The following is a 12,579-nucleotide window of genomic DNA, read 5'->3' as shown; positions in this document are numbered from 1 at the left end:
TAATGTTCCCAATCAACAGGAAATGCAGGCATTTAAAGGATGGCATGAGAGAGCTAGAAAAGTTATGTACTGGCTGTCTATCAGTATTTCGGACTCTATGATTGTGCATATTTAGGATGCAAGTACGCAAAGGAGGCATGGGACACTTTGGCAAAAATGTACAGCACAAATACGCAAGCCAGGAAAATGTAGCTCAAACAAGAGTTGCACAATGTGCAGAGAGAAAATTTGAGCATAAATGACTACCACATGAAGGTGAAGAAAATTGCAGATGCACTTGCTTCCATTGGGTCGCCAGTGGAAGATGATGATCTAGTTTCTGTGACCTTGAATGGTCTAGGAAAGGATTATGCACAGTTCCGGACACTCGGGGGGGTCACTCATCATATGTAACCCTATCATGTGAGTTCAACAGAAGGATATTTTTTATTTCTAAAATTTACAGAAATAAATATACATAAGGGAAATGCAGGGAGTATGGCATCTCCCTAAATCCAACAAAATGCCAGTTCATGGTCACCCACGGGGTTGTTTTGGGACATATTGTCTCTCAATATGGGATTGCAACTGACATGGACAAAATCAAAATCATCATGGAATTGCCTCCTCCTACAAATTCTAAAGGTGTACAGGTCTTTATGGGACATGCCGTCTATTATAGAAGATTTATAGCATTTGCTTCCAAGGCATCCATTTCTTCATCCATGGCTTTCTCCGATTTTTATTTTCCCATGGCTTGCTCAAAAGAACTGGGTTCTGGTTCCTGTATCACTTTGACCATATAGGCATAGTGAGTGGCTATAAATCCATCATATTTCAGCCTATCCATAGGATTCCTAGCTCTAGTAGACCTATGCAAACTAGGCTCACTTCCAGGTGCTCTCAAAACATCCCTGGTCTTCCTTACTCCAGGTGTAACAACAAAAGGAATACCAAAGCGATTGTTATTTTTCACATCCTCAACAAAGCATCCATGAGGATTAAATCTGACGTGCAAGCCCTGCTCAACCATTTGACCAATAGAAACCAGGTTCTTGGTGATGTTCGAGACATGAAATACATCAGACAGGTATTTCTTTTTCCCATCCTGCATAGACAAAGGAATTTTACCAATCTGCACAATAGGATGTGCAGTATCATCACCAGTCTCCACAAATCCTGGTTTTTCCATTTTCCTTGCATCCTACATCCATTCTGCATGACCTGTCATGTGGTTTGATGCACCTGAGTCAACATACCACACATCATTTTGTTTTTCTGCACTTGTCACAAAATTGGTCATATGCTGCACCATAAATAGATGCTCATTTCTGTCATCCCCCTGTCTACTAGAAGATGCATAATTGCCTTGCTGCAATTTTCCATTCATAATGTCATTCTGCTTTTCATAGCAGTCTTTAGCCATACGTCCCATTTTACCACAGTAGTAGCATTCAACATTGCTGTTTGCATTTTGGTCTCTCTGCCATCCAACACGGCCTCTTTGGCTCCCCTTGCCTCTAGAGTTACCACGTCCTCCTGCATAGGACTAGTTTTCTTGAGTTTGCTACATATTTTGATTTCTACCATGGCCTGCAGATCGGCCTCCTCTACCTCTGTCTCTACCTCTTCCAGCATTTGAGTAGAAGACAGTTTCTTTTGAAGTTCCTCCTGAAGAAGATGCACCCCCATTTCTCTGCTCTTCAGAAACTAGAAGAGCAAACAACTCTTCAAAATCAGGAAATTTTTCACGGACAGCAATGGATGTCCGGACTCAGGGGGGTCACTATGTATAAATCCTCTATATCACGTGCGTTCAAGGCCTATATTTAAAATCCCTTATCTGTAAATTTTTTCATTAAGAAAATGTACCCCTTTTCTATACAAATCTGTAAAACTATTTTAAAAATGGATTGAAGCTAAAGCAGTCAGAAAAGTAGATGCGAGAAGCACATCAAGATTCTTATACAAAAATGTGATCACCCGATTCGGATGCCCCATTGAAATTGTGTCGAATAGAGGCACACATTTTGTCGATGAGGTAATCCAAGAACTCTTGTCTGGCTTCATGGTAATCCATAGAAAAAGCGCACCCTACTACCCTCGAGGGAATGGACTAGCAGAATCCACCAACAAAATAATATGCATTATCATTAGGAAAAAAGGGAGCTCATTTTGGGGCCTTTTACGGTTTGGAAAAATAAGCTCTCAACCAATCAATAGAAGGCCAACGTAACGTTGAAAATTCACGAAAATAAGAGAAAATAGAAAAAAGAAACAATACTTTATGTAAGTACAAGCGTGCTACATTAATGAGGAGATTGGTTTTTTATTCGTAGAAGATCTTTGGACAAGAAGATAGAATCTAAACTGACATTTTATCTGACAAGATCCTTCCCGCTTCCACCTTCCTTTGAATTTTCAAATATTGTGCCACCTTTCGTGCGAAAGGTCTACCATTCTACACCATTGCCTCATTGTGCAACTGCCTTCCTTTTCCAAAACTGCTCCCTTGATCCTGTTTGGCGTAGAGTAAGATGTTTCTCGTTAACTGTCTGTTTGCCCACTTTCTCTTTCTTGAAACTTCAAATTGTTATCTTAGTTACATTACTTTGCTATTCTTACAGATTCAGAAAATCTCCATGGTGAACCAAAACCACAGCCGTTCTTGTGCAAGACGCTCTGTGGATGATAATGCTACGAAGGCAGAATTATACCAAACATCCTTACCCCGTCGACCTGCTTCTTCTATTTCGTCGGTAGAGAATTCAAGTACAGTCAAAACAGAAGGAACTTGGGAAAGGTTTAGTGTTTCGAAAGGAGCATGGGTGCTCATGCAACCTAGCAAAAGAAAAAGACCCCAGACAAAAAACATTTTCTTGGCATCGTGGAAGGGAAGAGTACGAGATTTTAAAATCACCAAAGGGAAGATATCCGTGAAAGAAGTTTTGATTCAGCACGTGTACATGCATAAAGAACTTGACTTGCGAGACTATCCAAAAAATCTTCCGCAACACAGGCCTAATTGTATATTTTTCTATTGTGGTTTTTTCCTTCATGAGGTGTATGGATTTTTAAGATGAAGCTTTCTCTCTTAACTTATTGACATTCTTGTGTTGTTTTATTTCAGATTTATATCCTTCATCGTATGAGACATGGCAAAACATCGATTGTATTCTGGGATTTATAGATGTTCTGCATGGATCGATAGGAGAACAACAATACCAAGGTCGATGTGCAACAGAGCTAGCTCAATCGGGTATATTTTTTACTGATCATTTTTATCAGTTGCTGGACAAAGCTAACACACATGGTGTATTAATAAAACAAGACCTTCCGGCGTGGAATTCGGTGGATTGGCCTCAGCCACATTCTAGTGTTACAGAGGCATATAGGGCGAAGCTTTTTACAGAAGTACAGAAAGCTCTAAGGCCCAATATTGCCACTAGGATAGTAAAAATTTCTTTGTGCATGCCTCTCACAGTTTTTGTAGACTTGTTTAATACCTTTCCAGTAAAGGTTTCAAAAACAATGCTCACAGTTAAAGCAACAAATTCGGCATGCATGCCACAATTTTTGGATAAAGGTTGGGATAAGAAGACATGTAGTTCAGTGTTTTGTGAGGTGGTCCAACCTTCTATGCAACTGAAGTACATGGTTGCATCACAAAATTTTATTTTCTCTTTTTATTACAAGCGCAGTCGAATGCTAAGTTCAAAGCTTGTCCCAATGGACCAAGATGAAGAGTCGTTTGGTGCACAAAATAAACTTATTGATATTGATGTTCTTGAGAATGGTGATGTGGTAGCCAGTATCTCGTTAAGAGAATGTTGCTCCCTAGCTCAATTACGCAGTGACATTCTGTTTGAGACTGAAGGTTCTATCTCAAACGACTTTTTATTTATCTACAAGAACAGAAAGGTACACCATCTGATTTATCCTAGTCTCTATAAGCATTGCTATTAGTTTAATTTACCACTCTAATTCATATTGCTTTTTTGCAGTTACTCAGAAGAAGAGAGAGCTCAGTTAAATGCAAAGACATAGAAAATTTTAAAATTGAGATCACACATACTCCATAAAGAAAGGTTTTGTATTCAATCAAGTAAGATTTTGTACAGAATTGTTTAGCTGAATCTGTAGAACATATTTCTAACATCCATTTTCTATTTATGTACAGTTTCATCCAGAGGCTGCTCTACATTTTCTGGAGGATCTTCTCTCTGCTGCTCCATCCTGTCCGTGCTCCATCCTGTCTCCTCCACTGCCCCAGAAGCCTCTCTTTGCTGCTTCTCCACCTTCTCCTCAACATCAACAGCAGGTCTTTGCTCTTGTGTCTGCTCCTCCTCAGCACTCTGTGATTGCTCCTGTGGCTTCTGGTCCTCAACATCAGGTGCTTCATATGTGGGATCAAGGTGTATGACACCTTCTTGTACTTTAGAGCTTTCACCCAGCTCCACAGTAGCTGCTACAATAGGTTTGGGGGAGGCATAGCTCAAAAACCTCAAAATTGTATGAGCTCTAAAATTATGTACATAGTTGGGGCTGAAGCTATCCTCTTTCATCTGCAATGGCAGAGGATAATTTAGAACACTTTGTATCATTATGAATTATATTCAAGCTAAATGAAAAGTATTTCTCCTTACCAGATCTGGCTGTTCCTTTTCAAAGTAGCTTGAAAGTATATATTTTGCATTGATCAGCACCCTCCATCCACAACTACTTGAATCATTTGTTGTGGTGTCTGTACAGTTAGAAAAAAATGTTAGAAACTGTGAGCATCAGCACAAAACAAAATTATTCAATAAGTTCAAAGACATAGCATTTAATAGACTTTTTACCTCTAGACTTAATGGCTCTATTGAATCCAACAGAGAGACATTTGGAGGACAATGATCCAATGCATCTAATAGCCTTCTAATACAACTGCAATATGTATAATTTAGTTAGTATGGTATCAAAATAATGAAGTTTTGAGTTCAGAAAGCACACACAGTACTTACAATTTCAGCTCTCTGTGTGTGTTTTTTAGAGAGTTGAATAGAAAGCACTGCTTCTGCTGGATGTCAATAGACACAAAACTCCAGTGGTCACTGCATAAGGAAAAAAGCATAAGCAAATGAAAGGCTACAAGAGTTCCCAATATTAAAGAAGAATCTTAAAAGAAGTAGTCACCCACATACCTGCTATGATATGGAAGTAGCAAAATGTCAATTACTTCAAAATTGCAGTGTTTGAACCAGCTGGAAATACTCATGGGAGTCTCTTTTGCATCTCTTAATCTAGAAGAAATGGCTGGATCAACAATATGGACTGTATGTTGTACAGAGGGATGAAGCCAGCTTCTCATCATGCTGCATAGGATCAGAACATAATTAGGGTAGGTTATAAAAGAGTTACAAGGAGGATTGATTTGCAAAAAATGTAAAATTTAAAGACACTTACTAGAGCATTGCAAGAATGATAGTATCTGAGCAATACTCATTCTTGTTAGCCAATGCTACTAAGCATTGTTTTGTCAAATCAAAATCATTGACTGAAACTTCATCCTCAATATGTACAACTACATCAGGGCCCAGCTCCTTCAACCTTCTATGTATGTGTAGCTCCTTCTTTCCAGTTTCCACATCTATCACAGATTTTGTTTCTTTTACTTGCTGCTTCAGTGAGTCCTCATAAGCAGCCTTCCCTCTGGTGTTCTTTGAGTGTGTTACCTCAACAACCTTTACCTCATCAACCTTGACCTTCCTTGTAGGTGGAATTAGCAATATATCTCTCATTTTGATGTCCTGCCATTCCACAGGATGAACCAGCTTGTCATATCTCCATCTCACTCTGGACAAAGTGTTGAAATCTTTGGCCATCAAAGTCACCCTGTGAGCATGGGCTGCTACAAGCATTGCATCCTCAAAATATTTCTCCAGGTAATCCTCTGCCATTTCCTGCAAGGAAAGAATGGCAGTTCTATTCCACCTGAACCCAAGGTTCCAACTGTCACAAATTTCTCTCACCAGTCTTTGAAAGGGTGCTTTGGGTATTGCAAAACCTATGGCTTTCTGTTGCCTCCTTATTTCCCTAAGCACACCTGCACCCTTATTCAATCTTTTGGCCTTTTGCTTGAGCAAGCTCATTGGCTTACCCTTCCTGCCATGTGAAGCTCTTCCCTTTGGAGGAACACTAAACTTCTTGGAACCTGTCCCAGCTGCTGTTGCTGCAAGACCTGGTCCTTTGCCAACTTGCCTTGCAGTTGATTTGGTTCTTGCCATCACTCTGAAAAACTGCATACAAAGGATTGGAAAGAGATCAAAGACATGAAGAACATGTTTTTACAAAGAAAAGGCAATCACAGGGGTGGTAGAAGCCAAATAGAGAAATTTGCAATAAAATGCGATATGAGCAGTTTGGAATTTCAAACAGGTCCACATCGCATTTTGCTGCAAATTTTTTAAATGAAATGCTGGTGCACTCCTACAGTGATTTCTATGTTTCTCCAACCAAATATAGTATGAATGGAGGTCATTCAAGAAGATCACATGCAAATATCACACTTGAAGATCTGCATTCCTTCAGTGATTTCTCTGTCTTGGTGTGAGCCTATGCATTTCCATACAGGATGTAATTTTTCTATTTTAGGCAAGAAGATTGCAGAGGCTAAGGGGAGTCACAAAACCAGACATGTTCTCATTAAGAAAAGGCAATCTTAGAGGTGGAAGAAGCCAAATAGACAAATTTGCAATAAAATGCGATATGAGTAGTTTGGAATTTCAAACAGGTCCACATCGCATTTTGCTGCAAATTTCTGAAATGACATGCTGGTGAACTTCTACAGTGATTTCTTTGTCTCTCCAGCCAAATACAGTATGAATGGAGTTTATGCAAGAAGACTACAGCTATGGAAGTCAAAAAACCAGAACATGTTCTCACAAAGAGAAGGCAATCACAGGGGTGGAAGAAGCCAAATAGAGAAATTTGCAATAAAATGCGATATGAGCAGTTTGGAATTTCAAACAGGTCCACATCGCATTTTGCTGCAAATTTTCTAAATGACATGCTGGTGCACTCCTACAGTGATTTCTATGTTTCTCCAACCAAATACAGTATGAATGGAGGTTAGGCAAGAAGATCACATGCAAATATCACACTTGAAGATCTGCTTTCCTACAATGATTTCTTTGTCTTGGTTTGAGTCTATGCATTTCCATACAGTATGTATTTTTTCTATTTTAGGCAAAAAGATTGCAGAGACTAAGGGGAGAACCCATTGTTCCTGACCTGGAGTCTATCTGTGGATGTGCTGTGCTGCTGAGGAGTAATCTGTGCTGAGGATGATTCTGTGCTGCTGGACAAGATGCTGATGCTGCAGAGTATGGAGGTAGGGAGGCAAGAGAGCAGAGACTGGAGGGCAAGAGTTCTAAAACAGGATACCACAAAGAAGTGCAAAATGAATTAAAGAATCACTAAATCCCACACGTATGGAATCTAGTCGTTTTTCACACGTGTGGATGGGACCCAGATCTCTTGGAGTTTGAAATCTGGCATGTGTGAAAGTACACTTTATTCCTTGGAACTTGTGCCATTCATTATTTCATCATGAATACCACAACCACTTTTCCCTCCCCTGGATTCCAATCTCTCATCCCTGCCACGACTGTCTCCTGATCGTTTCTCTCTGATTCTTTCCTGCCCAGCACACTCCATCCAGACTGCAGCCCTGCCTGAAGACAGTACTGCCAGATCTCCAGGTTACCTAGAGTGCAAGGTTCAAGCTAGAGAAAGAGCAGGAGATTTACCAGTGCAACTCAATCAGCATGGAAAAGGAAAAAAAAGGTCAGAGTTCTAGTTTGGTTTCAATGTTTTTCAACATTTATTTCTTCCATCCATTGGATTTTTTATGTCCCAATGTCTTCACTCAGCTCCATCCTTCTTCCACAATGTGGTAAATCACCCAGAAATTAGATTGTAGGTTGATATGAACAGAAACAAGAAATTTGCAACAAAATGCGAGGAGAGTGGTTTGGAATTCTCTAAACAGCCCATATCGCATTTTGCTGCAAATTCCTGTTGTGGACTCCTTGCTCATGAAAATTTTCATTCATTCCATTTTTTCTCTTGCATATGAGAGCATAGTGTCCAGGAATCACTGAAATGAAGCAAGTGCTTGATTTGACATGCACATGAACAGAACTTGAGAATTTGCAACAACATGCGAGGAGAGTGGTTTATAGTTCTCTAAACAGCCCATATCGCATTTTGCTGCAAATTCCTGTTGTTGACACATTCCTCATGAATAGTATCACTCATTCCATTATTTCTCTTGCATATGAGATCATAGTGTCCAGGAATCACTGAGATGAACCAAGTTCTTGATTTGACATGCACATGACCAGAATTTGAGAATTTGCAACAAAATGCGAGGAGAGTGGTTTACAATTCTCTAAACAGCCCATATCGCATTTTGCTGCAAATTCCTGTGTATTATTTGTTTCTCACTTCTACCTATTAATTTGCTACCTTTAGCCCTGTGGAGATCTTCCTTGATGATGAGAAATGTTTTTGTTTTGGAACAGTTGTTTCCCAGGCCCCACCTTTCAAGAGGAAGCTGGACTTTTCTGCTGCTATAATAAAACCTCAGCAATCACCAGGTGAGTGATGAGATGTCATGAAGGAATTATCTGGTGATATACAATGCATTCACTGATTGCATATGTCAGCATATAGAATTTATAGTATATAAGTTTTTGAACAGGCAAAAAGAAGAGGCTAGAGCAGAGTGCTGATTCTTCCATCAAAAAACAAATGGAACCAGAAGAGGACAGTTCTCCAGATTTGCTCCTATTTGAGTTTCTTCACAAATGCAAGGCTTAGAGTAACTTCCATTTATACCAGAGTATATTCAACATGGAGTTCTCAATGAGAGCTCTGTACTGGAGCAACACAAAGATTTTCTTTCAAACTATTGGGATGCCTTCAAAGAACTGACAGAGGCAGGAAGAATTGTGGGAGGTGAAAAGGTTTTTGTGCACATTAATCATATTGTCTCCAATGACAGGCTGAGGTACCATGTGAGCAGAAGATTTGACAGCCTGCCTGATCACTATAAATTCAACTGTACTTTGCACACCAGAAAGTGCAGAGTGCTGGAGGAGAGCATGGCATTTCTCATGTACATTGTCTTCAGTCAGGAGTCTTTGGATGAACAAGGGCAGGAAACAGAAGAAGAAGACACATCTGAAGCTTCTGAAAAGGAGGATGTTTCTTTGGGCTCTGAAATGGCAGAGCAAGAAGAAGATATCAACCTTCAGGATGAGGGGCTGCAAGTGGCTGCTCTTGACCTTGTTCAACTGAGGAATAAAACTCTGAGGGGAGCAGAGCCAGTTGAAGATTTTGATGTCCAGAGCAGCAACTATGCAGTGCCCATGCTTCCAGGTGTGTTGATTGGTGGAAAGGATTATGTTTTCCTCCATGATATAGAGTGTATGTTTGATTTGAGGGAGGACTATGCCATTTCCCTTATTGCCCAGGCTTCAAGGCTTGACAAGGAGGTTGGCATGGAGGATGACCAATCACTTCTGGCTTTGGAAACAATGTTTGATCCTGTAGAGGCCCTTTCATTTTGTTTCAAAGAGGCTGAAAAGTTCCAAGAGCCAGATGAAGCTGCCTTCCAGCTCACACAGGAAGCTATGAATCTCTCAGCTCTATACACAGAAAAGACTAGAGAAGAGGCTGTACAAGAAGGGAGAGGGATAAATCTTTGGAAAGATGAACTGCTTGTTGCTGATGAAAATGAGAAGGTACTTCAAATCATATACTTTGACTTCTGCTTAACTTTAGTTTTGTAGGTTGTGTATTGTCTCACTCCAATCCTTTGATATGTTGCAGCTACAAATTGAGGATGACACATTCCTCCAGAGATCAAGTGGAAGCAGGCAGGTTGGGTTTCACAAAATGTCAGGCCTAGCTCATTATATTCATGATCTAGGCAGTGCCAAGATCTTGATTTACCATAGGCAGTTGAGCAACAATGGAGAAGCCATTGTTTACTTCCTAAAATGTTTGTCCAGGGCTTTAGGTGGACATGCTCTTTCATGGCAAAAGGAAAAGATCATTTTGATAGAGAGGTTGTCTGCCATAGATATATTTGGAGATTATGTGAATAAGCAGGCCTCTAGGGCCGCTTACTTTTTGTCTTACACTTCTTATGCATTAGCATGTGGTGTTAAGGACCCCAAATATCTGGAGGGCTATGGAAAACACCAGCTTGTAAGGTTTCGAGAGCCACCCATGATCGCATCAGGCCACACAGTCCAAGAAGAGGAACAGGTGGAGAGAGCTGAAGAAAAGGATAAAGAGACAGTCGACATCAAGCCAATAAAGAAGAAAAAGACTCCAATCAAGATCAAAAAGAGAGTTCCGATGAACAGGCCCTGGGAGAAATAGGATTTAGTCATCGAATATAGCACAAACATTATATTAAATTTGAACTGATTTGTATAAAGTCTTTGATATCTGGTATGATCTTGTATAAATGATTAATAAGTTGATGATGAAATGATTTGTACATTTACATAGAGTGGTGTTGTTAAATATTAAATGAACAATATATTGAAATTGTAAACAAATTGTATTAAGTTCAGATCATATGTTTCACATTGAAATTTTTTTCATGCATAACACCAAGAGTCACTTGTTCCACTAAAAAAATTTCTATTGAATGAGTTTGAAAACATGTGGACATAACCCCAATAAGTTACAAATGAGTCCTATTCATGTTTACTTGTCCATTTATGGTTTCTAAATATCTTCGATTCCCTCCACTGTCTATGTCTCTCTGCTGCAATGAATTGTCTAGAGCTTGTCTTCGTCTTTGCTTTTGGGCTAGAAGAAAAGCAAGCTTGATTTTGGAGCTAGCAACTTTTCTTTTAGCATGCAGCCTTTGTAGTATGCCTCGGTAAAACCATTGGAAGACTTCCTTCAGACTATTCGCCTTCTGACTCCCTCCATAGTGTTGTGTGTGTCTAAAAAATGCACTACGTGCCATGTAGTGAGACTTCTCCATGCCTTGGGTAGACCAAATAGCTGGGCATCCATACTTTTTGACAAAATAGGGAAGGTGGTTGTATATGATATGCTGTAAGACATAAGAATGCATAGTAAGTAATAAAAAAAAGAGGATCACACTTAAGTAAAAAAAAAAGACAGAACCTTACCATGTAGTGAGTTATATTGCAGGCTGTCCACGCGTCTTTCATTGACTTCCCAAAATGTTTAATTGCCTCCTCAAAGTTCTTGTAATCACTCTTTGTCCATGTTACTTTGTCACAGAACATGAAGAGTTGATCAAGAGACCTCCACACCTCTGCCTTCCTATTTCGTGCTTCCCCATCTGCCTCATGATCTTTCACAGCATTATGGACTTGCTTCCACAATCCATAATTAATCTTTGAAACTGCTCTACCTTGCCTTACTTGCTTACTGTGTTTGGGTCGAGACAAGAATCTTCTTGCCTTAACACCACCAATAGAGGGCTTGATTGGTACCTCCTTGCCATTGGTAGACTTTTTAAAATCCTTTGTGATTTGAACATCTCCTCCATGCAGACCTATATCGGATAACACTTTTTCCAATGCTTGAAGAGCATCCTTTCTATTTTTTTTGCGACGGAGTTTCCAAGCAAATCCAATATATAAAAATACCAATTTCTCAATAATTCGACATAGACCATGCAATGTGCAGATGTGAACATTACATAGTGGAATGTCCAGAATGGCCTTGAAGTCAGGGTCAACTTTATCTCTATTAGGTGCTCTCTTCCACCATTTTGAATCCATTACTTGAGCTGATTCTTTGTAGTAAAGACAAGGAGACTTTGAGTTGCCTCCTTTACTAATGTTATACATGCACTTAAGTGTTTTAAGATCCCCGGCCATGTGCCACTCTACTTGAAAATCACCTTTTCCTGCAACATGGAGATTCTTGCCTTGCACTTGTCTTTTGATTATTGTTGGTATTTCCGTGTGATGAAACACCCAATCTAGTGTTTCATGGTCTTCGGTCTTCACCTGCGAGATTATAGAAAACAAAAGTATTACTATATCAGATTTGAAAACAATGACCAAAATCAAGTATAAAACAGCCCATGATCATACCTGGAACGAGCCTAACCACCATATGTGTTTCTCTGACTGCACACTAAAATACTTCGAACTCGCTTCAGTCAATGATGTATCAATCGCTCCATTCATCAATGTAATAGTAACTCTTTCCATTTTCTTTTCCTTTACAACCTCACACTCATCCAGTTTGATAACAAATTTCAAAATGCCTTTGCACTCCTCAAATGTTATTCCATAAAACTCGACCATTCTTTTTTGAAGTTGTTGCAGATCTAAAAATATATTGTTCCAAGGATCATACACAGTGGTTCCTTTAACACCATGAAATATTTCTTCAATATGGATATACTGCCCAATAAATTCATCTATACTTTCATTCAAATGACCTCTTATCCTCCACACGGTTGCTGGATTTGGCAGTAAAACTCGTTTAATCCTTTGATCTTTCAAAGTTGAGGATATCGCATGAAAAATCGAACTATATCCC

The sequence above is a fragment of the Dipteris shenzhenensis genome, chromosome 25 (assembly GCF_047967505.1).
Source record: "Dipteris shenzhenensis isolate YYH24624 ecotype China chromosome 25, Dip_SZ_1.0, whole genome shotgun sequence".
Taxonomy (NCBI): domain Eukaryota; kingdom Viridiplantae; phylum Streptophyta; class Polypodiopsida; order Gleicheniales; family Dipteridaceae; genus Dipteris; species Dipteris shenzhenensis.
Note: the sequence above shows the minus strand (reverse complement) of the source record.